The sequence below is a fragment of the Microtus oregoni genome, unplaced genomic scaffold (assembly GCF_018167655.1).
Source record: "Microtus oregoni isolate MIOR12 unplaced genomic scaffold, Mior012 000029F_ref0000214, whole genome shotgun sequence".
In the NCBI taxonomy this organism is placed as follows: Eukaryota; Metazoa; Chordata; class Mammalia; order Rodentia; family Cricetidae; genus Microtus; species Microtus oregoni.
In genome coordinates, this window is record NW_024543088.1 from 21,052,469 (window position 1) to 21,080,413 (window position 27,945).

General features: G+C 40.0%; 1 gene segment (V, D, J or C); it reads left to right on the top strand.

The window, feature by feature from the left end:
* The window catches only part of LOC121464736, a 994,671-nt gene that overhangs the window by 73,147 nt on the left and 893,579 nt on the right, over positions 1-27,945 (top strand).

The window sequence follows — 27,945 nt, forward strand, 5'->3', positions numbered from 1 at the left end:
AGCAATCGTTCAACATCCTTAACCATCAGTGAAATTCAAATAAAGAAAAAGCTCTGAAATATCATCTTCCACCTGTCAAAATAGCGAAGAATAAAAACATAGACAACATTTTATGCTTGAGAGGATATGGAGTAATTAGAACACTTCTCCATTGCTGGTGGGTGTACAAACTTGTAAACTATGGAAATCAGCATGTCAGTTTCTCAGAAAATTGGGACTCTTCTACCTTGAGGTCCAACAGTACCAGTCGTGGGCATATACCGAAAGGAAGTACACTCATAACACAAGGACATTTTCTGAACTCTGTTCAAAATGGCATTATTTGTAAGGGCCAGAATCTGGAAACAACCTAAATGTCCCTCATCCAAAGAATGGATAAAGAAAATGTAGGGTTATGGCACAATGGAATATTAAGTGGAAGTAAAAACAGTGACATCTTGAAATTTGCAGACAAGTAGATGTAACTTAAAAAAAAATTAAAACATCTTGAGTGAGATAACCCTGACCTAGAAAGATATACATTGTATGTACTCACTCATGAGCAGATATTAGAGTAAAGCAAAGGAAAACTAAATTGCAATTCACAGCCTCAGAGAAGCTATGTAATGAGGAGGACACTAAGAGGAACACAAAATGAGGGCCCCAGGAAGGGGAAATAGTTAAGATATCATGGGCAAATGAGGCAGGGGTAGAAGGCAGGGGATGGGCGATGGGAACAGGAGAGATCAAAATGACCAAGTTGAGACGAAGAGAGGGAGAGGAATGAATGAGATAACATGAGCCATTACAGGTTTAGAGAGAAATCTGGTGCTAGGGTGTTGAAATAGGAGTGGCAGGCTGCGTCCCCAGCACCCGGCCGCCTGCATGGCTAGCTTTGCCCAAAATAATTACACAGAAACTGTATTCTTTTAAACACTGCCTGACCCATTAGTTTCAGTTTCTTATTGGCTAGCTCTTCCATATCCATCTAACCCATTTCTATTAATCTGTGTAGCCCATTAGCTGGCTTACCAGGAATGATCTTAACCTGCATCTGTCTGGAGTGTGAGAATCATGGAGACTCCCTGACTCAGCTTCTTTCTCCCAGCATTCTGTTCTGTTTACTCCGCCTACCTAAAGGTTGGCCTATCAAATGGGTCTAGGCAGTTTCTTTATTACTTAACCAATGAAACAACAGATAGAAAGATGACCCTCCTCCATCATTTCCACTTTTTCTGTTTGAACAAAAAAGAAAGGCTTTAACTTTAACATAGTAAAATTACATATAGCAAAACAGTTATTAAGCAAGAATCACAGTTACAATATTTATATCTATTTTATCTTTAATCATAACAATGGAAAAACTATAACTACCTATCCATTCTTCAACTCCATTTAAGACTCCAGAAGGATATAATATTACCTAAGTAAACAAGAACTAAGAAACTTTAAACTCTAGAAATGACAAAGACATCTTGCTGCCTGAACCCAAAGTTCTTTTGTACCATTGGGGCATCCATCTTCAGCCTTCAGGCCCATAGTATCCAAAAGACATTTTCATCAAGCAGGAAATTTCAAAGACAGTTCAGTCACTTTCTGCTGTGTCCTGCAGAATGTCTTGCAGACTCTTTCATGAGTCAGGAACCCTGAAAGACCATCTCACCTTTAGGCAAGTTCAGTAGTCCTCTCTCTGCAGGTTCTCTGTGTCCAGTTCTTGCAATAGTCCAGGCAAGAGCAGTTTTTTGCCCAAATGGCTATCAAACTCCATAAGGATCCTCTTCAATGCCCATCTTCCTCTTGAAGTAGATTGGTGCTGCCAGGAGCAGACATGTCTCATTGTCATGAAAAGTCCTAAGTTATTAAAACATTTAAAATGCTATATTCTGCAGTCTTTGAAAGATATGAAGAATGCCTATCTGAAATATATCTATATATATCTAGAAAATCTAAGTAACATGACTACAAACTTTACTATCATCGATGATTATCCATTAGCAACCTATATTTCCTATTATACATTACATTTTAAAAGAACTACACAATCACAATACCTTAATCAATATCAGAAATACATATACATATAACAAAATTGACCTTAAAATCCATACCAATGCAAATTATTCATACCTATATCATTTCCCCCTTTAATGTAAAAGAACATTTATAAACAATACTTTGGGAACATGGGCACAGTTTTTTCTCTCCAAACTGCTTCCTGCTGAATGGGGGCGCTGTTAATCAGATCGTTTAGGGTGTACCCTGTGTGTCAGGTTTATCTCAGTTGGCAGTTGAGTGAAGTAATTTTTTGAGGGTGTTCACAGCAACTTTTCGGGAGGTCGTGGTCTATCATACCATATGGGGATAGAATCAATCCACAGGGTCTGGTCCTCTGTGAAAACAAAAGAAGACCCTCTCCAAAGCATCATATCCTTAGACCCAAATTTTGAAATCATAATACCCTTATATCCATTCTGGTTTAGTTTGGCAGCCCATGTAATGAAATGTCTCTCTGTGCTTAGCTCCTTTACAGTCAAAAATTTTAAAGAAAACACAATGTACATAATCCAGACTCTCTGTGAATTTTCCATTTTTACGTGGCTTATTTTTCTTTATTTCTCTTAATCTATAACTATCTGTACTCTGTCTCTTTAAAGACTTTACCTTTTTTTAAGGCATTAACTTTATTCTCTCTATATTTTTTTTCTCTCTCTCAAGCCTACGTACACTCATCCAACACTGTGATCCATTTAGTGGTCTGTCTGAATCTGTTTTATTGTGAATCTGTAATTTTTTTACTATCCAGGAGCACTTTCGATTTGCGCCTTTAAATTACTAGGTGCTTAAGAATATAAGCTATGACATTCCTAGGTCAAAAACAGGTACTGCCTGCTGGCCCCACCCAGTCCAACATGGCGGAGCCGCTCGTGCCTCTGATCCTTGCACATTGCTCCAATAGCATGGCGGAGCTGCTTGTGCCTCTGAGCTGTGGCATGCAATGTCCCCCTTTTAGTCACACAGCAGTCTAGTCGCCATCAAACAAATCAGCACTTTACTCCAAATGCTCCATTCAAAAGCTCTGTCTCCCGCAGGAGTGAGACAGAGATTGCAATGGCTGCACAGCCCAGAAAGCCGGCATTTTAAAACAGCCAGTTTTTTCCTGATGCTGAGTCAGGAAAATTTCAAAATGAAAGATGTACCATTTTGTGCTTGCTCTGGGGCCGCCAGGTAGGAGCAGCACTCAGCACTTTAATTCTGAGACTGAGCGTGCAGCACAGAAATTCTTTTTATCCAACTTACAACCAAATCTGATACGCAGACGTCTCTGTATGTGGGCAGGAATCTGCCATGCTCTTCTGCCTGCCTAAGCCTGATTCTGCAGTCTGCCCAGGTGCAGGCAGTCTCAGAGCACTCTCCTCCTATCCCAAGTGGGAACACAAACATCCAGTCCCATAAAATCCATTGAAATGCTTTAAAGCCAGAGTTCACGCTGCCAGCACAGCCCCAAGAAGCTGCGCTTTAAAATGACACAGCGTTTTTTCTGCTGCTGTTGCAGAATCAGGAATTCTCTCTACAGCATGCCACCAACAAACAGCAAAAATCTGTGTTAAACTCTCTCTCCCTTATTTTTAAGCCTTCTCTGTTTTTTGTTGTTGTTGTTGTTGTTTGTTTGTTTGTTTTTTTTTTGAGACAGGGTTTCTCTGTGGTTTTGGAGCCTGTCCTGGCCTTCTCAGGTTTTTAAGTGGATTTAGTCCATCACGTTGGGCGCCACTTTGTTGAAATAGGAGCAGCGGGCTGCGTCCCTAGCACCCGGCTGCCCGCACGGCTAGCTTTACCCAAAATAATTACACAGAAACTGTATTCTTTTAAACACTGCCTGACCCATTAGTTTCAGTTTCTTATTGGCTAGCTCTTCCATATCCATCTAACCCATTTCTATTAATCTGTGTAGCCCATGAGCTGGCTTACCAGGAATGATCTTAACCTGCATCTGTCTGGAGTGGGAGAATCATGGAGACTCCCTGACATAGCTTCTTTCTCCCAGAATTCTGTTCTGTTTACTCCGATTACCTAAGGGTTGGCCTATCAAATGGGTCTAGGCAGTTTGTTTATTACTTAACCAATGAAACAACAGATAGAAGATGACCCTCCTCCATCACTAGGGAAACTCCAAGGGATTCACAAGGATGACTCCAGCTAAGACTCCTAGCAATAGTGGAAAGGAAGGCTTAACTGGCCTTTCCCTGTAATCGCATTAGTAACCACCCTAACTCCCACATGGAATCAACATTAACTAACTGATCACAGAAGATGCAGTGTTCCACAGCCAAGCACTGGGCTGAGCTCCTGGAGTTCAGGAGACCCACAAAGACAGTGGCCTGTGCTAATGGTAGTTCACAGAATCTGGACTGACACCTGGGGAAACTGCATGGGACCAAACTAGGCCTTCTGAATTTGGCTTTGGTATCATGGCTTAATCTGTTGTGGGGAAAGGGGTGTCCTGTCAGTGGTACCAGAAATTACCCCAGGGGCATTAACTGGCATTTTGGTGCCCATTCCTCATGGTGGGTTGTTTTCCCCATCCAGCATTACGCATTTAGAATTGGAGAAGACTAAATGTCTGTTGAACAGATTCTGGCTTTGGTAATTTACTGGGCCCCTGAGTGTCTCTATTCTCAGACTGCTTCTGTGTTGATGCCCAACCCTGTGATTTCTTGCTGTTTCCCCTTGAAGACTTTTCTAGGAAGAAGAAATGACAGTCTCAGGAAGCCTGCCTTTACTTTTCTTGTCTAAGCATGTTCTTTTAACCTTACTTCAGTAACTTCCCTGGAAAATGTAGTTTCATCCACAATACTTCGCATGGACGTGTTTATGCCCATTGGAGGACAGTGTGGGCTGATTTTGACAGGACAGTGCCGTTGGTAAGACCAAGTCATTCAGAAACTACTACTTCCCTTCCCACACTTGCATACATAGTGATGCCATTGAAGAATATTCCCCAAGAGCTCCTCTGTGGTCCCATTCACTACATAAGTAGTGAACTCATAGCTCCATTTCATATTTCTGTTTTTATTCTATTGAGGTCATTGTCAGGAGAAATACATTTCTATCAACAAAAAATTTAATGGTTTTATGGACAGACCATACTTAGTATAGCAAAAAGACTCAGAAACTAAATATTTTCAAGTCCAACAATGAAATCTCAGCATATACAATTTTATATGTTGTTCTCTGTTGATAGATTATTAAAACAGTGTAAATTTTCAACTGTTAGACTAGAGATTCTCTTAGTATTCACGTTGAAAATATCATCAGCTATTAATTCACTGTTTTATTGGACTTAATATGTGGACAGCAGATGGTAGTCAGTCGTTTTATTAACCATGTATGCACTCTTTCTTGTGTGATAACAAGTGTGTCTGGTTATCTGAGTAGGCCAGAAGTGTCTGATTCTTTAGTGTTGGAATTACAGGATGGTGTGAGCTGTCTGACAAGGTTGCTAGGAATGAAATTACTTTCTCTACAGGAACAACAAACACAGGAACAACAAGCACTGCTGAAATTCACTCTAAACTCCAATACACTAATAAATTCTTATATAGAAATGACCAATATTACAATAACAAGTGTTCGGAAAAAAAGGTGTGCCTCTCAAACCATTGATTCTCTATGCAAAATAAAGTGGTTTACTCACTGCCTCAGTTGACATATACAGGATAATATTAATAGATAATTTACTTTCCACTCAAAGTCCAGATAGGGATCTGTGATCAACCAAATTATCTCAGTTTGCAGGGGTAAGGGACCTAGAAGTTGCTCACCTGATGGAGTGTTGTTTTTATAGTTTCTGACATTTTCCCTTCACTTTCAGGTTCTTCTATCCTGCCACTTGGTGGAGCTCACGTCCTCTGCATGTGTAGTCTTTCCACTTCTCTATGACTCCCAATCTGAAGTAAAAGGAGGAGCCTGTACATCCCAAGGAAGAGGGGTATTTGCATGGAGCCAGCCTGCACATAGAATCACAGAGCCAGATAAAAAGGGGCACCCAGCTTTAGTCAGACCATTGAACTCAGAAAGAAGAATCTGGGTGTCTTCACCATGACTTGGACTCCACTACTCTTCATCTTCCTTCATCATTTAACAGGTCAGTGGACTGTTAAATTCTGGGAGAGTAAATGATGTTTGGAATATTTGGCTTAGATTCTTCCTTTTGAATGAGATTTCCTAGACTTTATCGATTTTTATTATCTTTTTTTTTTAACAGGGAACTGTGCCCAGGTTGTGCTAACTCAACCAAGCTCTGTGTCTGGGTCTCTTGGGAGCACAGTCACCATCACCTGCAAGCGCAGCAGTGGTAACATTGGAAGCTACTATGTGAACTGGTACCAGCAGCACATTGGAAGTCCACCCACCAATGTGATCTATAAGTACAATCAAAGACCATCTGGGATTCCTGATCGGTTCTCTGGCTCCACTGACAGCTCCTCCAACTCAGCCTCGCTGACCATCACTGCTCTGCAGATTGAGGATGAGGCTGACTACTACTGCCAGTCTTTTGATAGTAGTAGTAATAGTCACAGTGGTGAGAATCATGGGGAAGTAAGACAAAAACTCCGTAGAGCACCAACTGTGAAATCACGTGTAGAAAAACTATTGTTTCATGTTTCCTACAAAGTACTGCTATTGGAATTGCCACATCACATCATAATTTCCTCTAGGTTCAGTGCAAGATTCTACTTTCTCCTCCTCATATGGGTAGCTGAGCTCTTTACACATTTAGGGTTGATCCATGGAGTATGAAAGGTTGAAAACAGGAATTTTTGAGGGCAATATTACTGACATTTTGTGTCATAGACTTCCTACATGTTTGATGAGCTTAGCATCATCTGTGACCATGAGTCACTTACGTATTTTCATGTTTTCCCTTCTTTATGACATCACTAACTCTCTGTAGTGCAAAATTTCACATGGGAAATGCCACAGTTGGCCACTGTTTCAACAGGGTGTTTGGTTAAGTGGATCCCTGTTTTGATTCTTTCTTACTTCATTAAGGCATAAAAATGAGGATTTTATCACCCAGAGATTTTGTTCACAATTGCTAAACAAAATAACAGTACTGAATTCAAGTGACTATTCTGATAATAAGGTCATATGTTAATGATGACAAATCCTGTATTATATACCTTTGTAGAAGACTTAACCAAGATCTATAATGTATTGCTAAGGGAAGACCTAGTGTACATGTAAATGCTAAAATCTTCATATAGTAGACATGCAAGTGCAATAGAGTTCTTCCATTTCATGCTATCCATCTGTAAAGCTCTGAAGAGCATGGTATTGGAATAGTAAAAAGTGACAAAATAATCTCAGTGAAGAGCCATATAAAACCTCAAATATTGTATTAATAATAGTTTTATCACTGGATAGTATGGCTCAAGCCTTAATCCCAGTACTTGGGAGGCAGAGGGAGGTGGATTTCTCTGAATTCAAGGCTTGCGTGGTGTTCAGATTAAGTTCCTATGCAGAGATACCTTGTTAGAAAAACTGAATAGCTGTAGCTTGTCTATGTTCAGGTCAGAATAACCAAGTATTGATTAAATACAATGTGCATCACATTTGAGCATATATTGAATGGCAGTGAGAAGGGAAACAGATGGGTCAAATAATTGAGTAAACTTTTACTCATCTTCTGATTTATTTTACTAACAGAATGAAAATAGTGATTACCACAGAGAGATGGATTACTCACTCACCCAATTTCTTCGTAACACTTTTTCAGTTTAATGCAATTTTCTATTTTCTGAATTATAAAGCATTATAGTATATATTTTCCCCTTTCTGACATCTTTCCCCTTTCTGTGATAAAGATAATGAGTTCCTAATGGAAAGAGTGAGGAAAACATTAAGAGTAAACTGAGGTGATGGATGAAGGTCATTGGCTAATAAAGGAACTGCCTTGGCCCATTTTATTGGTTAGAGGATAGGTGGGAGGAGTAAACAGAACAGAACACTGGGAGGAAGAGGAAGTGAGGTCAGAGACTCAAAAGCTTTCCTCTCAGGAGCAGACTCCTGAGAGAGACGCCATGCCCCACTCCCGGGATGAAGCTCCGACCCAGGATAGACTAGGCTAGAATCTTCCCGGTAAGCGCACCTTGGGGTGCTACACACAGATGATTAGAAATGGGCTAAATTAGTATGTGAGAATTAGCCTAGAAGAGAATGGGCCAAGCAGTGTTTAAAAGAATACAGTGTCCGTGTAATTATTTCGGGGCATAAGCTAGCCAGACAGGCGGCCGGGGTGTTGGGGACGCAGCCCCGCCGCCGCCCTTATTACTACACTGAGGCAATAATGTAAAGGTTGGAATTAGAAAGGAAAAACATGTAATTAATAAAATGGGTGGAGACAGCTCTCAGTCTCATTCTGAGGTTTCCTGGAGGTGGGATCACCATTTATGAACTGAGGTGCAGATAAAAGCCAGAGGCTAGCTTCTTTGCTTTTCTGGTCTTCATGTTGAACCCCAATATCTGTCTCTGAGGTTTTATTAATTGTGCATCAGAGTTGAGAATGAGAAAGATCAAACAGGTGAAGCACAGCACGAAACCTCTGTAGATGAGAATATGATTCTTGAGAATGCTACAATTTACAGATAAGAAATTTGTTGAGCTGGGTGGTGGTGTCACAGGCTTTAATCCCAGCACTTTGAAAGCAGAGGCAGGTAGATCTCTGTGAGTTCGAGGGCAACCTGGTATTCCAAGACAGGCTCTAAAGCTACAGAAAAACCCTTTCTTGAAAAACACACAAAAAATCTGTTGTAAGGTTCTACATGACAGGTCCTGTTATTATAGGACTGGCACAACTTGCAAACTCCAGTGACAGCTCCAGATTTGAGGCTGTTTAGTCAAAATTGTGCATTCCCTTCTGTGTGAGACATGGCCCCTAGATGCACAGATGTGTTCAGTTTATTTTGCCATTGTTTAAGAAAGCTTCTGTTTAGCCTGCAAATGACCTGTTCTCTGCTGCAAAATTGTGATAAAGGCATGTGTCACATAACTTGTGCTCTATTCCCTCAGTGCTTTTGATGTTTGTGGGAACATAGGGATAATGTGCAGTGATCTTGCCTTCTTGTGTGTACCTCATTAAAATGGACACAGGATTCTATATCGTCTGTGAGCAGATTTTTTATTTGCTATGCAGAGATTAGGAGCCTTACCCTCTCAGAATGTTTAACTGGAAGCTGTTAGGCTATGATAGGAGCATTTTTCATAACATAATGCTGTACCTCACCTGCCCAAGGTTTGACAGGCCTCCTGGAACAGGAAAGGCTATATCACTGAATAAATCATCCTTGGAACCAGCAACTGAAGCACAGGGCTGCCATTGAGATAGTGCCTATTCCTATGTGTTTGCAGTGGATTTTATGTTTTTTTTCTTTGGGTCACATGGAGCAAAGTGCAAACACATTGAGTGGTTTTCTCTGGAACTTTTGGGACTGTATGTCTGTGTTTATAATCATTCATTTAGTTTTGCATAGAGCACACATCCTCAGATCTAATAAGATGAAAATTCTAAATTGAAGGAGAGTAACCTTATGGCAGACCACTGTAAACATGGATACCATGTTAAGCTGGCTGGTAGGAATTTCAGAGCAATTCAATTATTTTTTCTAATTGATGAGATGTTACTCTTCCCTTCCCTCCCTCCCTTCCTTTCTTTCTGTCTCTCTCAGTTTGTGTGCATGTGTGGGGGGTACTGTGTGTGCACATGCTTGTGTGTGTTCACCTGTGGATCAATTTCTTGTAGTTGCCTTTTAAATAATTCTATTGAATATTCATTCTTCTCTCATACAATGCATCCTGACCACAGTTTCCCCTCCCCCACTTTTTTCAGGCTCTGGACCTCTGCCCATGACTTTCCCTCTGTCCCAGATAGATTTTCCCTCCATGTCTTTTTATGAAAAGAGTAGTCTTCCAAGAGTCAATTACCAAAAAGGACAAAGTGAGATACAATAAGATAAAGCAACGGCTTCCTATTGAGTCTAGACAAGGCATCCATGTAGGAGGAAGCGTCTCAAGAGCAAAGAAAAGAGTCATAGAAATACCTGATTCCATTGTTGGGGATCACATAAAAACACCAAACAGCCATACCATATAGGCAGAAGACTCAGTGAAGACCTGTGCAGGCTCCTTGCTTGCTGCTTCAGTTTCTGTGAGATCATGTAAGCAATGGTTAGTTGATTTGGTGCGCCATGGTCTTCTGGTATCCTTCATTTCTCCTGATTCCTATAAATTTTCTTCCCCCTTTCTTGTCAGGTTCTTCATCTCTGAAGGGAGGGAATGATGGAAACCTCCAATTTATAATCTTTTGCCACTCTGGGTCTCTGAACCCTCTCACAACTGTTTCCAGAGGAATCCTTTCTGATGATAACCAGATAAAGCACTGATCCATAAGTATAGCAGACTATCATAAAAAATAATTTAATTGATTTTTCAAGTTGTATTTGGTTCTACTTTAGGTGTCTTGGCTATCTAGTCTCTTGTTCCTCAAAGTGTAGGGTCTGGGCTACCTTTTGTGGTGTGGGTCTCAAAATAAACCAAACATTACTTGGCTACTCCAATTTCTGCAAAAGATGGACAGTTCAGACTCTGAATCCCCCATGACCAGGAGTACAAAATAGGTCACACTCACAGAATCCAGCAAATTTCTATTGCACTAGGTTTCCACCCCTACAACGCTCCCCAGTTCCAGCTGCTTTTCTCTGAATTGTCATCCTCCACAAACTACTGATTCTCTCCTGCTCATGTCTTCACCTTCCCTCAGTCCACTCACAAAATTTATTCTATTTGCCCTTCCCAGGGAGTTCCAGAGAGCCCTCCTAGATCCTTCCTCTGTACCTAACCTTTCTGGGTATGACTTGTAACTTATCAATTACTTAACTGCTAGTATCCAATCACAAGTGAACATATATCGTATTTGTCTTTCTGAGTCTGGGATACCTTGCTCAGGATGATGTTGTATAAAGTTCCATCCATTTGCCTGAGTATTTCATGATGTCACTTTCTAAAGTTTAGTAATGTTACTTTTTATAAATGTACAACATTTTTATCCATTCTTCAGTTGAGGGTTGTGTCCAATTTCTGGCTCTTATGAAGACAGCCACAATGAACGTATTTATTCAAGTATCCTTATGATAAGATTGAGCATACTTTGGATAGATGCTAAAAAGTAGTATATATGGGACTTGAGATGATTCTGTTTAAAATTTTCTGAGGAGACTCCATATTGATTTCCATAGTGGCTGTACAAGTTTGCACACCCACTAGAAATAGAGGAATGTTCCTCTTGCTCCAATCCTCAGAAGCATGAGCTGCCACTGATCTTAGCCATGCTGACAGGGATAAGATATAATCTCAAAGTAGTTTTGATTTGTATTTCCCTACTGACTAACTATAATGAATATTTTAACTGTTTCTTGGCCATTTGTGATTGCTCTACTTACAATTCTTTCTTTACATCTCTACCCCATTTTCTTAATAAGATCATTTTGGTTTTTGACATCTAATTTCCTGAGTTCTTTATATATTTTGGATATTAGACCTCTATCAGACATGGGGTTAGTAAAAAAAAATCTTTTCTTATCCCATATGCTGCCTCTTGATCCAATTGACAGTGTCCTATACCTTACAGAAGTTTTCAGATTTTTGAGGTCTCATTTATTAATTGTTGATCTTAGAGTTACTGGTATTTGTCCTGAAAGTTATCTCTTATGCCAGAAGAGTTCAAGACTATTCCCCACTTTTTTTTTCTCTCAGGTTCAGTGTGTTTGGTTTTATGTTGAGGTCTTTGTTCCACTTGGCCTATAGTTTTATGAAGCATGCTAAATATTTATTTATTTGCATTCTTCTACATGCAACCACTCAGTTTAATCAGCACCATTTTTGAAAGATGCTGTCTTGTTCCAGGCATGTACTTTTTGCTTCTTTATCCAAATTAAGGCATCCATAAGTGAATTTATGTCTGAGTCTTCAATTAAATTCTATTGATCAAATAGTCTGCTTTTATTCAAATATCATGTGTTTTTATCATTGTAGCTGGTAATACACCTTTAAATCAGCAATGGTAATATCTCCAGCAGTTCTTTTGTTGTTAAGTATAGTTTTAGGTATTTTTGATAGTTTTGTTTTTCTATATGAAGTTGAGAATTGTCGCTCCAATGTCTATAAAGGTTGTGTTGGAATTTTAATGGGGATTAAATTATGTTTCTACATTGATTCTTGTAGGGTGTCCATTTTTGTTAATTCTGCTCATCCATTAGCATAAAAGATCTTTCCTTCTTCTGATATCTTCTTCTCTCTCTTTCTTCAATGAACTTATGAATGATCACAGGAAACACAGATACCACATAGAGCTGGCTGTTATGATGTATTGGAGCCACAGTTCCTTTCTGGCTATTTGTTGACACCTTTCCAAGCATGTTCATTCTTTCTCTCTCTCCTCTGTCTCTTTGTCTATGTGTGTGTAGGTGTCTCTCTGTGTGTTTGTCTATCTGTGTGTGCAGTTGCAATTGTGTCTGTGTGTATATGTGCATTCATTTGATGTATGAGCATGTGGAAGCACCAGAGAAATCTCCCTGCTTGTTCCTCTGACATTCACCTTGATTTGGAAGAAAGACTCTCATGTATATCAAGGTCTCAGTGATTGAGCTAAGCTATCTGACTGGACTTGAAACTCAAGAAGCAACATTTCTCCACTTTGTCAGTGCTGGGCTTTCAAATATATGTCACCATAGGTGTTTCTTAAAGGAAGGGGAAATGGATGTAAAGGACTCACTGACCCTTGCAAGGGCCTTGCAAGTTTTCTTTGTTTTTTGTTTCCATATTTCCACCAGTTTCTTGGATTCTTCCTGTGTCTCCCAGTTTCCAGAGACCACTGGACACCTAAACCAAGGATATCTAAACTGAGCTACCTCTTCTGGACTCTGCTTTTTTGTTGATCTGTAAATATTTTTCTCTGGGATTGGTAGCTGTGTATGCCTGGGATGCTCCTTTTAAGTTGCCTTTCACAGAAAATGTCTAGTTTTATTCCCACCAATCAAAGCTCTGTGACCTTATGATCCTTAGCCTATTATGCTTTTTTTAGCTTCTTCCTACACAGTCATTAATTTGGTCAAGAAGCCAATTTCAAGATTCCATTGTGATTTCACAACATGGGTGTCTATTAGAGTAGCTGATTTGGTTATAAAAGTCATCAATAACAAATGGATTGTGGATCACTGGCAGAAGTAAGTTCTTGCCTGGTGATGTAATTCTGCTGCTGTAGCCTCAAACATCTTTGAATGCATGGAGTTGGCTTTGGCTCAGAGCTTGTCAGACCACCACAGGGAAGACTTTTTTTTGTTTTTTTGATACAGGGTTTCTCTGTGGCGTTGGAGCTTGTCCTGGAACTAGCTCTGTAGACCAGGCTGGTCTCAAACTCACAGAGATCAGCCTGCCCCTGCCTCCCGAGTGCTGGGATTAAAGGTGTGCACCACCATCGCCCATCTCAGGGAAGAACTTTGAAACATAGGGAAGACCTTTGCACCATCAGTTCAAGCTGCCTCACAGAACAGAAGGGGAACTCTTATTCATGAACTAACGGGGGAAATTTTCACTCTGAACTGTGCTCTGTGCCAACCAGGTCCACTGTCCTGAAATCCTGTTTGTGTGGCCTGTTTACTTATGACTAATCAGTTATCTAGAGAAGTTGGTGGTCTCAAGGGAATGTCTGAGGTTGATGAAGTGCTTAGAAAATGTTTAGTGCAGTCCTCCTGTTCTACATCTCAGGAACATGAAGTTGAGTGCTGAAATGGATGCCCTTCACCTTGTTCCTGTGTTTCCAGGTGAGGAACCAGCCCTGGATCTCCATCTACTTGCCTGGAAGGATACACTGAATTTCAGAGGGTTCTAACAGCCAAATAGAAAAGATGAAACCAATAGAATGATAGGTATAAGGAGCTGAGATCCCTTGTTACACACTCTGGTTCCCACCATTTGCTTATATACCACCTGAGTCATGACCACAAGAGCAGGGAAACCCTGTACATTTGAGCCTTAAAATGCCCATTATGTCAGTGATGTGGGAGTGTCATATATCAATCTGTTGATTTCATTGGTTAAGTAATAAAGAAACTGCCTTGGCCCATCTGATAGTGTAGAATTTAGATAGGTGGAGTAAACAGAACGGAATGCTGGGAGGAAGACGAAGTGGGCTAAGAGGCCATGCTACCTTACCCGGGCAGATGCCATGAAGCTATCTTTCCTGGTAAGACTGATGCTGAATCTTTCCTGGTAAGACTGATGCTACACAGATTATTAGAGATGGGTTGATCAGAATATGGGAATTAGCCAGTAAGGGCTAGAGCTAATGGGCCAAGTAGTGTTTAAAAGTATACAATTTGTGTGTTGTTATTTCGGGTGTAAAGCTAGCTGTGCAGGAGCTGGGCAGGACGAAAAGCAAGCCTACAGCTCCTACTACATGTCAGGCTTCCACTCTGTGTTCCAAGGCAGTCAGATGGTTCCATTCCTGCAAACCAAAAAATCACCAGATGGAAGGTATGCAGGCCTCACCTGAGATGAAGTGGCTCTAGACCTGGGGCTGGGAATATAGGTAAGGAGTTGTCTGCCTTATTCTCTGAATACTAACCTGAGGATGTGATTGTCAAATACATTGAGACCAAAGCTGCCATATTCTCACTACAGCTGGGTTCAGGTCCAGAGATGGGGAAGGAGCAACTGATAACAAAGAAATGTCTGACCATCAAATGAGTTTCACACAACTGACCATCCCTGAATAGCTGGAGTCATCTTTATTTATACTTCAAAACAAGGATGTTTTTCTTACTCTCCAGGATTAACATACAGCTAAGTGTTCAGTGTTTGGAATTCACTCATGCTTTTTAGGGCTCCACAGTGCTTGGGTATCTACATTTCTCTGACTCCACTCTCCACACCAGGCACTGTTTATCTCATTGGCTGTCTGCCTTCAGAGCCTGAGAGCTTAGCAGTTTCCTTTTCTCCTGCTACACAGTAGTGAGTTATTTCTGCTGCATTTAATGCAGCCCTGTCTACCTTTCCTGACAGCACTTCCTTTGTAGAAAACATTTGGAGGAAGTGCTTAGTGAAGTCACAAATCTACAACCGTTTGTTAAGATCCACCTAGAAAAAAGTGGTCCACCTTTTTCTCAGCACATGCCAGAATCTGCTCAGAGCAGTGGCGACTTGTTTAATTTAAGCTGGGTAAAGAAAATAAAATTCCCTGTATTCCTTTAGAAAGGCCTAGGAACCTGAGCAATCCCAAATGGGTAAGGGCACTGTGTAGTGGAGTCTTGCTGACTATAGTCCCATTGTGGACAGAATAAGATACACTGGACCATCTTCAGATTTTTTTGTCTTCCTCTTCATTTTACCAGAGCATCCTCTGGACATTTTCCCCACATAGGGGTGAGTACCTGTTTCCTTTGTCACACTAGAAAGAAGTGGAAGCATTCTTTTCTATTGACTCTTATTGAAATGAGTGATGACTCTTTAACACCTCGTGACCTTACTGAATTCCAAATCTTATCATATCTGTATAAAATCTAAAGTTCAAAACACTCTCAGAAGTCAATGTTTCCCACAGCATATTAAAAAAAAAGGCCGGAAGTGGTGGTGCACGTCTTTTAACCCAGCACTCATTAAGCAGAAGCAGTAGGATCTCTGAGTTTGAGGTCAACCTGGTCTACAAGATCTAGTTTCAGGCCAGGCTCTAAAGCTACATAAAAACCCTGTATCAAACCCCCTCACGCAAAATAAAACCCTTGACATTTTAAAAACAAAAACAGAAATGCTTAGTGCTTAATGAGATAGAAAAGGAATCAGTTCTTTGTGGGCCCTATTTACCATATCGGTTGGCTGAAGAGTGGTAGCACAAGCCTTTGCCCTGGGTCTCAAGGTTGAAATCACCTTCAATCCTGCTCAATCAGAGCCCAAATCCCTACTCTTCATATTTTCAGTGGAGGTGGGAGATGACTGAATTTCCTATCATGCAGTTGTGGATGACTTTCATTTAGTGTTGAAAGGGGATTTTAGTACCACATGGCCATGGCTATTTACAAGTCCTTTTATGAGATTTTCAGTCATGTAGAGGACCTATAGATGAGGTCATCTCTAATTCTGGTTGAGAGAACCCAAGGCATGTAACTGTTGTGCCAGTAATTGTTTAGGTAATTTCCAAGATCATCTTCGGGCATGGACAAAGAATTTAATGGCTAGGAATAACAGATGAAGTTGTAGAGAAGGGGACAGTGACAGCTTTACGCATTTAGAATTGGAGAAGACTAAATATCTGTTGAACAGATTCTGGCTTTGGTAATTTACTGGGCCCCTGAGTGTCTCTATTCTCAGACTGCTTCTGTGTTGATGCCCAACCCGTGATTTCTAGCTGTTTCCCCTTGAAGACTTTTCTAGGAAGAAGAAATGACAGTATCAGGAAGCCTGCCTTTACTTTTCTTGTCTAAGCATGTTCTTTTAACCTTACTTCAGTACCTTCCCTGGAAAATGTAGTTTCATCCATACATACTTCACATGGACGTGTTTATGCCCATTAGAGGACAGTGGTGGGCTGATTTGGAGAGGACAGGGCTGTGGGCAAGACCAAGTCATTCAGAAATCACTACTTCCCTCCAAACACTTGCACACATAGTCATACCGTTGAAGAATATTCCCCAAGAGCTCCTCCATTGTCTACTTCCTGTTCTTTAATCCCATTTACTACATGAGTAGTGAACTCATAACTCTATTTCAAATTTCCTCTTTTATCCTAGTGCAGTTATTGTCAGGAGAAATACATTTCTGCCAACAAAATTTTAATGATTTCATAGACAGAACATACTTAGTATAGCAAAAAGACTCAGAAACTAAATATTTTCAAGTTCAACAATATAGTATCAGCATATACAATTTTATATGTTGATCTTTGTTGATAGATTGTTAAAATAGTGTAAATTTTCAATTGTTAGATTAGGTATTTTCTTAGAATTCACATTGAAGATTTCAGCACCTATATATTTACTGGACCTAATATATTTATTGGACCTAATATATTTATATATATTGGACCTAATATATTTATATATATTGGACCTAATATGTTTATTGGACCTAATATGTACACAGCAGATGGTAGTGTTTTGTTTTATTGACCATGAATGTACTCTTGCTTGTGTGGTAACAAGTGTCGGGTTACCTGAGGAGGCCAGAAGAGGCATCTGATCTCATAGTGCTGGAATTACAGGAGGGTGTGAGCTGTCTGACAAGGTTGCTAGGAATGAAAATCACTTCCTCTCCAGGAACAACAAATACATTTACAGCAAGCACTGCTGAAATTCAATCTTAACTCCAATACACTAATAAATTCTTACATAGAAACGACCATTATTACAATAACAAGTGTTCTTAAAAAAAAGGATGTGTATGCAAAATAAAGTGGTTTACTCATTGCCTCATTTGATATACAGGATAGTATTCATGAATAATTTACTTTCCACTCAGCGTCCAGTTAGGGATATGTGACTTCTCAAATTATCTCACAGTTTGCAGGGGGAGAGGACCTAGAAGTTGTTCACCTGATGGAGTGTTGTTTTTATAGTTTCTGATATTTTCCCTTCACTTTCGGGTTCTTCTATCCTGCCACTTGGTGGAGCTCACGTTCTCTGCATGTGTAGTCTTTCCACTTCTCTGTGACACCCAATCTGAAGTAAAAGGAGGAGCCTGTACATCCCAAGGAAGAGGGGTATTTGCATGGAGCCAGCCTGCACATAGAATCACAGAGTCAGATAAAAGGGGCACCCAGCTCTAGTCAGACCATTGAACTCAGAATATGGGTGTCTTCACCATGACTTGGACTCCACTACTCTTCATCTTCCTTCATCATTTAACAGGTCAGTGGACTAAAATAATTCTGGGAGAGTAAACGTTGCTTGGAATGTTTGGCTGAGATTCTCTTTTGTGAATGAGCTTTCCTTGTCCTTACTGATTTTTATTATCTTCCTTTTACAGGGTCATGTTCCTCGTTTGTGCTAACTCAACCAAGCTCTGTGTCTGGGTCTCTTGGGAGCACAGTCACCATCACCTGCAAGCGCAGCAGTGGTAGCATTGGAAACAATTATGTGCACTGGTACCAGCAGCACATTGGAAGTCCACCCACCAATGTGATCTATGGTGACAATAAAAGACCATCTGGGATTCCTGATCGGTTCTCTGGCTCCATTGACAGCTCCTCCAACTCAGCCTCGCTGACCATCACTGCCCTGCAGATTGAGGATGAGGCTGACTACTACTGCCAGTCTTATGATCACAGTGATGAGAATCATGGGGAAGTAAGACAAAAACTCCATAGAGCACCAGCTGTGAAATCGCTTGTAAAAAAGACTATTGTTATTTCATGTCTCCTACAAAGTACTGCTATTGGGATTGCCACATTATAATTTCCTCTAGGTTCAGTGCAAGATTCTATTTTCTCCTCCTCATATGGGTAGCTGAGCTCTTTACCCATTTAGGGTTGATCCGTGGAGTATGAAAGGTTGAAAACAGGAATTCTTGAGGGCAATATTATTGACATTTTATGTCATAGACTTCTTTTTTTTCTAGTTTCTTTTTTGTTTGTTTATTTTTTTACTTGTTGAAAAAAGAAAAAAAATTTTCTCCTCCTCCCCGTTTCCCATTTCCCTCCCCCTCCTCCCAGACATTGTCCCCTTCTCCCACTCCCCTCCCCCTATCCCCCTCCCCCCAACTCCATTCCCCATCCCTCTAGATAAGTAAGAGCAGTCCAGATTCCCTGCCCTGTGGGAAGTCCAAGGTCCTCCCACTTCTATCCAAGTCCAGGAAGGTGAGCATCCAAACAGGCTTGGCTCCCACAAAGCCAGTTCATGTATTAGGATCGAAACCTAGTGCCATTGTTCTTGGCTTCTCATCAGCCTTCATTGTCCGCCACGTTCAGAAAGTTCGGTTTCATCCCATGCTTATTCAGTCCCAGTCGCTGTGGCCTTGGTGAGCTCCCAGTAGATCAGTTCCACTATCACAGTGGGTGGGTGCACCCCTCGTGATCCTGACTTCCTTGCTCATGTTCTCCCTCCTTCTGCTCCTCACTTGGATCTTAAGAGCTCAGTCCAGTGCTCCAATTAGTGTCTCTGTCTCTGTCTCGATCCATCGCCAGATGAAGGTTCTAAGGTGATATGCAAGATATTCATCAGTATGGCTAAACGATAGGGTCATTTCAGGTTCCCTCTCCTCAGTTGCCCAAGGTACTAGCTGGGGACATCTCCCTGGACACCTGCGAGCCCCTTTAGAGTCCAGTTTCTTACCAACCCTAAGATGGCTCTCTTAATTAGGATATATATTTCTCTGCTCCCGTATCCACCCTTCCTTTATCTCAACCATGCCATTCCCCAAAGCTTCCCCCATCCTCCCCTTCTCACGTTTCTCACCCGATTTCCCCTTAGCCCTATGCCACCTCACCCCCAAATTCCCAGTTTTTGCCTTTCAATCTTATCTACTTCCCATATCCAAGGATGACTATATAATTTTCTTTGGATTCACCTTCTTATTTAGCTTCTCTAGGATCACAAATTATATGCTCAATGACATTTATTTATGGCTACAAACCAATTATGGACAGATCAATCAGACAAAAACCTAACAGAGATGGAACGTTCTCGAAAATAGACCACATATTCGGAAACAAAGGAAACCTCCACAGATACAAAAAAATATCAGTGTCCACCTGTGTCTTATCAGATCACCACAGATTAAAGTTAGAATTAAACAACAATCCTACCTCCAGAAAGCTGACAAACTCATGGAAACAGAACAGTCAAATACTAAACCACATCTGGGTCAAGGAAGAAATCAAGAAAGAAATTAAAGTCTTCCTTGAATTTAATGAAAATAAAGGGACAACATAATCAAACCTATGGGACACTATGAGAGCAATGATAAGAGGAAAGTTCATAGCGCTAGGTGCCCACTTAAAGAAAACAGAGAAAGCATACATCGGAGACTTAACAGCACACCTGAAAGCTTTAGAAAAAAAAAAAGAAGTAGATGCGCCCAGGAGGAGTAGAAGACTGGAAATAATCAAACTGAGGGCAGAAATCAACAAAATAGAAACACAGAAAACAGTCCAAAGAATTAAGGAAACAAAAAGTTGGTACTTGGAGAAAATCAACATGATCGACAAACCCCTATCCAAACTAATTAAACGACAGAGAGACAACACACAAATAAATAAGATCAGAAATGAAAAGGGGACATAACCACTGACACAGAGGAAATTCAGAGACTCATTAGATCTTACTACAAAAGCCTGTATGCCAAAAAACTAGAAAATGCAAAAGAAATGGACATTTTTTTAGATAAGTACCATATACCAAAGCTAAACCAAGACCAGGTGAATGATCTAAATAGACCTGTTAGCTGCCTAGAACTAGAAACTGTTATCAAAAATCTCCCTTCCAAAAAAAGCCCAGGACCAGATGGTTTCAATGCGGAATTCTACCAGACATTCTGAGAAGACCTAATACCTATACTCCTTAATGTATTTCACAATATAGAAACAGAAGAGTCATTGCCAAATTCCTTTTATGAAGCTACAGTTACCCTGATACCAAAACCACACAAAGACCCAACCAAGAAAGAGAATTATAGGCCTATCTCACTCATGAATATCGACACAAAATTTCTCAATAAAATACTGGCAAACCGAATCCAAGAACACATTAGAAAAATTATCCATCATGATCAAGTAGGCTTCTTCCCAGAGATGCAGGGCTGGTTCAACATATGAATATCTATCAATGTAATCCACCATATAAATAAACTGAAAAAAACCATATGATCATTTCATTAGATGCTGAAAAAGCATTTGACAAAATTCAACATCCCTTTATGATAAAAGTCTTGGAGAGATTAGGGATATAATGGTCCTACCTAAATATAATAAAAGCTATTTACAGCAAGCCGACCGCTAACACTAAATTAAACGGAGAAAAACTCAAAGCCATCCCACTTAAATCAGGAACACGACAAGGATGTCCACTCTCACCATATATCTTCAATACAGTGCTTGAAGTTCTAGCAATAGCAATAAGACAACATAAGGGGATTCGTATTGGAAAGGAAGAAGTTAAGCTTTCATTATTTGCAGATGATATGATAGTATACATAAGCGACCCCAAAAACACTACCAAAGAACTCTTACAGCTGATAAACACCTTTAGTAATATGGCAGGATACAAGATCAACTGCAAAAAATCAGTTGTCTTCTTATACACTAAGGATAAGAAAGCAGAGAGGGAAATCAGAGAAGCATCACCTTTCACGATAGCCACAAACAGCATAAAATATCTTGGGGTAACTCTGACCAAGGATGTGAAAATTCTATTTGACAAGAACTTTAAGTCTTTGAAGAAAGAAATTGAAGAGGACACCAGAAAATGGAAGGATTTCCCTTGCTCCTGGATTGGGAGGATAACATAGTAAAAATGGCAATTCTACCAAAAGCAATCTATAGATTCAATGCAATCCCCATGAAAATCCCATCAAAATTCGTCACAGATCAGGAGAAGACAATAATCAACTTTATATGGAAAAACAAAAAAAACCCAGGATAGCCAAAACAATCTTATACAACAAAGGATCGTCTGGAGGCATTACCATCCCTGACTTCAAACTCTACTACAGAGCTACAGTATTGAAAACAGCTTGGTATTGGCATAAAATCAGAGAAGTCGACCAATGGAATCGAATAGAAGACCCTGACATTAACCCACAAACCTATGAACACCTGATTTTCGATAAAGGAGCTAAAAGTATACAATGGAATAAAGAGAACATCTTCAACAAATTGTGCTGGCAAAACTGGATGTCAACCTGTAGAAGAATGTAAATAGATCCATATCTATCACCACGCACAAAACTCAAGTCCAAATGGATTAAAGACCTCAATATCTGTCTGACCACACTGAACCTGATAGAAGAGAAAGTGGGAAGTACTCTTCAACACATGGACACAGGAGACCACCTCCTACGTATAACCCCAGCAGCACAGACATTAAGGACCTCATTGAATAAATGGGACCTCCTGAGACTGAGAAGCTTCTGTAAAGCAAAGGACACTGTTGCTAAGACACAAAGGCAACCCACTGTCTTGGAGAAGATCTTCACCAGCCCCGCAACTGACAAAGGTCTGATCTCCAAAATATATAAAGATCTCAAGAAACTAGACGGTAAAAGGCTAATCAACCCAATTATAAAATAGGGCACTGAGCTGAACAGAGAATTCTCAACAGAAGAACTTCAAATGGCCAAAAGACACTTAAGGTCATGCTTAACCTCCTTAGCAATCAGGGAAATGCAAATCAAGACAATTTTAAGATATCATCTTACACCTGTCAGAATGGCTAAAATAAAAAACACCAATGATAGCCTTTGCTGGAGAGGTTGTGGAGAAAAGGGTACACTCATCCATATGCTGGTGGGAATGCAAACTTGTGCAACCACTTTGGAAAGCAGTGTGGCGGTTTCTCAGGAAATATGGGACCAACTTACCCACGGACCCAGCAATATCATTCTTGGGAATATACCCAAGAGAGGCCTTATCATACAACAAAAGTATATGCTCTATGATGTTCATAGCAACATTGTTTGTAATAGCCAGAACCTGGAAACAACCTAGATGCCCTTCAATGGAAGAATGGATGAAGAAAGTATGGAATATATACATATTAGAGTACTACCCAGCAGTAAAAAACAAGGGCTTCTTGAATTTTGCATGCACATGGATGGAAATAGAAAACACTATCCTGAGTGAGGTAAGCCAGACCCAAAATGCGGAGCATGGGATGTACTCACTCATATTTGGTTTCTAGCCATAAACAAAGTTCATTGGGCCTATAATTAGTGATCCTAGAGAAGCTAAATAAGGAGAACCCAAAGAAAAACATATATGCATCCTCCTGAATGTTAACCTTCATCCGGCGATGAAAGGAGACAGAGACCCATATTGGAGCATCGGACATAAATCTCAAGGTCTAAATCAGGAGCGGAAGGAGAGAGAGCACGAGCAAGGAACTCAGGACCGCAAGGGGTGCACACACACACTGAGACAATGGGGATGTTCTGTTGGGAACTCACCAAGGCCAGCTGGCCTGGGTTTGAAAAGGCCTGGGATAGAGCTGGACTCTCTGAACGTGGCGGACGGTGGGGACTACTGGGAACTCAGGGACACTGGCAGTGGGTTTCTGATTCTACTGCAAGTGCTGGCTTTGTGGGAGCCTAGGCAGTTTGGATGCTCAACTGGCTGGACATGGATGGAGGTGGGGGTTCCTTGGGCTTCCCACAGGGCAGGGAACCCTGATTGCTCTTGGAAGTGAGGTGGGGGGGGACTTGGATGGGGGAGGGGAAGGAAGGTGGTGGGCGGTGGCAGGGAGGAGACAGAGGTCTTTAATAAATAAATAAATTAAAAAAATACTCCAGAAAAAAAACCTAACAGAGAAATAAGAGGATTAAGGGAGGTAATGAATCAAATGGACTTAACAGACATCTATAGATCATTTCATCCAAATAGGAAAGAATATACTTTCTTCTCTGCATCTCATGGAACCTTCTCGAAAATTGACCACATACTCAGTAACAAAGCAAACTTCCACAGTTACAAAAAAAAATATTAGTTACTACCTGCGTCTTATCAGATCGCCATGGATTAAAGTTAGAATTCAACAACAATGGTACCCCCAGAAAGCCTACGAACTCATGGAAACTGAACAGTAAACTACTGAACCAAACCTGGATCAAGGAAGAAATAAAGAAAGAAATTAAAGTCTTCCTTGAATTCAATGAAAATAAAGAAACAACATACTCAAACTTATAAGACACTATGAAAGCAGTGCTAAGAGGAAAGTCATCACACTAAGTGCCCACTTAAAGAAAATAGAGAAAGCACACATTGGAGACTTAACAGCATACCTGAAAGCTCTAGAAAAAAAGAAGCAGACTCACCTAGGAGGAGTAGAAGACTGGAAATAATCAAACTGAGGGCTGAAATCAACAAAATAGAAACACAGAAAACAATAAAAAAAATCAATGAAACAAAAAGCTGGTTCTTGGAGAAAATCAACAAGATTGATAAACCCCTATCCAAACTAATCAAACAGCAGAGAGACAATACACAAATTAACAAGATCAGAAATGAAAATGGAGACATAACCACAGACACAGAGGAAATCAGAAAATCATTAGATCTTGCTACAAAAGCCTGTATGCCACAAAATTGGAAAATGTTAAAGATATGGACACTTTTTTAGATAAGTACCATATACCAAAGTTAGACCAGGACCAGGTGAACAATCTAAATAGACCTGTTACTCGCGAAGAATTAGAAGCTGTTATAAAAAACCTCCCTACCAAAAAAAGCCCAGGTCCAGACAGTTTCAATGCGGAAATCTACCAGAACTTCCAAGAAGACCTAATACCTATACTTCTTAATGTATTTCAAAATATAGAAACAGAAAATCCATTGCCAAATTCGTTTTATGAAGCTACAGTTACCCTGATACTAAAACCACATAAAGACTCAACCAAGAAAGAGAATTACAGGCCTATCTCACTCATGAACATCGATACGAAAATCCTCAATAAAATACTGGCAAACCGAATCCAAGAACACATTAGAAAAATTATCCATTATGATCAAGTAGGCTTCATCCCAGGGATGCAGGGCTGGTTCAACATACGAAAATCTATCAATGTAATCCATCATATAAATAAACTGAAAAAAACCATATGATCATTTCATTAGATGCTGAAAAAGCATTTGACAAAATTCAACATCCCTTTATGATAAAAGTCTTGGAGAGATTAGGGATACAAGGGTCATACCTAACTTAATAAAAGCTATTTACATCAAGCCGACAGCTAACATCAAATTAAACAGAGAAAAACTCAAAGCCATCCCACTAAACTCAGGAACACGACAAGGCTGTCCACTCTCTCCATACCTCTTCAATATAGTGCTTAAATTTCTAGCAATAGCAATAAGAAAACATAGGGGGATCCAAGGGATTCGAATTGGAAAGGAAAATGTCAAACTTTCATTATTTGCAGATGATATGATAGTATACATAAGCGACCCCAAAAATTCCAGCAAAGAACTCCTACAGCTGATAAACACCTTTAGTAGCCTGGCAGGATACAAGATCAATTCCAAAAGATCAGTTGCCCTCCTATACACAAAGGATAAGGAAGCATAGAGGGAATCAGAGAAGCATCACCTTTCATGATAGCCACAAATAGCATAAAATATCTTGGGGTAACTCTAAGCAAGAAAGTGAAGGATCTGTTTGACAAGAACTTTAAGTCTTTGAAGAAAGAAATTGAGGAGGACACCAGAAAATGGAAGGATCTCCCTTGCTCTTGGATTGGGAGGATCAACATAGTAAAAATGGCAATTCTACCAAGGGCAATTTATAGATGCAATGCAATCCCCATCAAAATCCCATCGAAATTCTTCACAGATCTTGAGAGGACGTTAATCAACTTTATATGAAAAAACAAAAAACCCAGGATAGCCAAAACAATCTTATACAATAAAGGAACTTCTGGAGGCACTACCATCCCTGACTTCAAACTCTAATACAGAGCTTCAGTATTGAAAACAGCTTGGTATTGGCATAAAAACAGAGAAGTCAATCAATGGAATAGATTAGAAGACCCGGTTTTTAACCCACAAACCTGTCATAGACTTCTTACATGTGTGATGTGTTCAGCATTAACTGTGACCATGACTCACTTATGTATTTTCATGTTTTCCCTTCTTTATGACATCACTAACTCTCTGTAGTGCAAAATTTCATATGGGAAATGCCACACTTGGGTGAAGCCACCATTTCAAGAGGTTGTTTGGTTAAGTAGATCCCTGTTTTGACTCTTTCTTATTTCATTAAGGCATAAGAATGAAGATTTTATCTTCCTGAGATTTTGTCCACAATTGCTAAGCAAAATAACAGTACTGAATTCAAGTGACGATTCTGATAATAAGGTCATATGTTAATGAGGACAAATTCTGTATTATATAACTCTGTAGAAGACTTAACCAAGATCTATAATGTATTGTTAAGGGAAGACCTAGTGTACATGTAAATGCTAACACCTTCATATAGTAGACATGCAAGTGTAATGGAGTTTTTCCATTTCATGCTATCCATCTGTAAAGCTCTGAAGAGCATGATATTGGAATAGTGAAAAGTGACAAAGCAATCTCAGTGAAGAGCCATGTAAAACCTCAAATACTGTATTAATAATAGTTTTATCACTGGATAGTATGGCTCAAGCCTTTAATCCCAGCACTTTAGAGGCAGAGGGAGGTGGATTTTTCTGAATTCAAAGCTTGTGTGGTCTTCAGATTTAGTTCCTATGCAGAGAAACCTTGTCAGAAAAATTGAATAGATATAGATTGTCTATGTTCAGGTCAGAATAACCAAGTATTGATTAAATACAATCTGCATCACATTTGAGCATATATCGAATGACAGTGAGAAGGGAAACAGATGGGTCAAATAATTGAGTAAACTTTTACTCATTTTCTGATTTATTTTACTAACAGAATGAAAATAGTGATTACCACAGAGAGATGGATTACTCACTCACCCAATTTCTTCGTAACACTTTTTCAGTTTAATGCAATTTTCTATTTTCTGAATTATAAACCATTTTAGTATATATTTTCCCCTTTCTGACATCTTTCCCCTTTGTGTGATAAAGATAATGAGTTTCTAATGGAAAGAGTGAGGAAAACATTAAGAGTAAACTGAGGCAATAATGTAAAGGTTGGAATTAGAAAGGTAAAGCATGTAATTAATTATGTGCAAACATGTCTTCTGCTGAAACAATGACAGTGAGGAAAAAGTAAACAGATCATTTGAGAATCAGTATGGAGGGGAACAACTTGGAGAAAAACTGTTTGTGTTAAGAGAGAAAAGGACACAACTTAGTGTGTGGGTGCACCCCTCGTGGTCCTGAGTTCCTTGCTCGTGCTCCGTCTCCTTCTGCTCCTGATTTGGACCTTGAGATTTCTGTCCGGTGCTCCCGTGTGGGTCTCTGTCTCTGTCTCCTTTCATCGCCTGATGAAGGTTAATATTCCTGAGGATGCCTATGTGTTTGTCTTTGGATTCACCTTATTTAGCTTCTCTAGGAACATGAATTATAGGCTCAATGTCCTTTATTTATGGCTAGAAACCAAATATGAGTGAGTACATCCCATGTTCCTCTTTTTGGGTCTGGCTTACCTCACTCAGGATAGTGTTTTCTATTTCCATCCATTTGTATGGGATAAATCCGGACTAGCTGAACATAGCGGACAATGAGGAATACTGAGAATTCAAGAACAATTGCAGTGGGTTTTTGATCCTACTGCACGTACTGGCTTTGTGGGAGCCTAGGCAGTTTGAATGCTCACCTTATGAGACCTGGATAGAGGTGGGCAGTCCTTGGGCTTCCCACAGGTCAGGGAACCCTGATTGCTCTTCGAGCAGATGAGGGGGGGGGGACTTAATCGGGGGAGGGGGAGGGAAATGGGAAGCGGTTGTGGGGACGAGGCAGAAATCCTTAATAAATAAATAAATTAAAAAAAAAAGAAAAAAAAAAGGACACAACTAAGATGGCTCCTGTGTCAGGGATTTCAATGAACTTTCACAGGGCATCATGAATGGACAGTAGAATCCTTTTTCTTTCACAAATGTGCGTGCCCTTTCACTTAGTGTATAGATGTTCAGAATTGAGACAACAAACATCTTAGTGGATTTATTCTTTCACGACTATGACCTATACTTTCCACATCCTTTGAATAACTTCGGTATGAAGACTATCTTGCTTGGTATTATGATAGCTATACCAGCCTTTTTC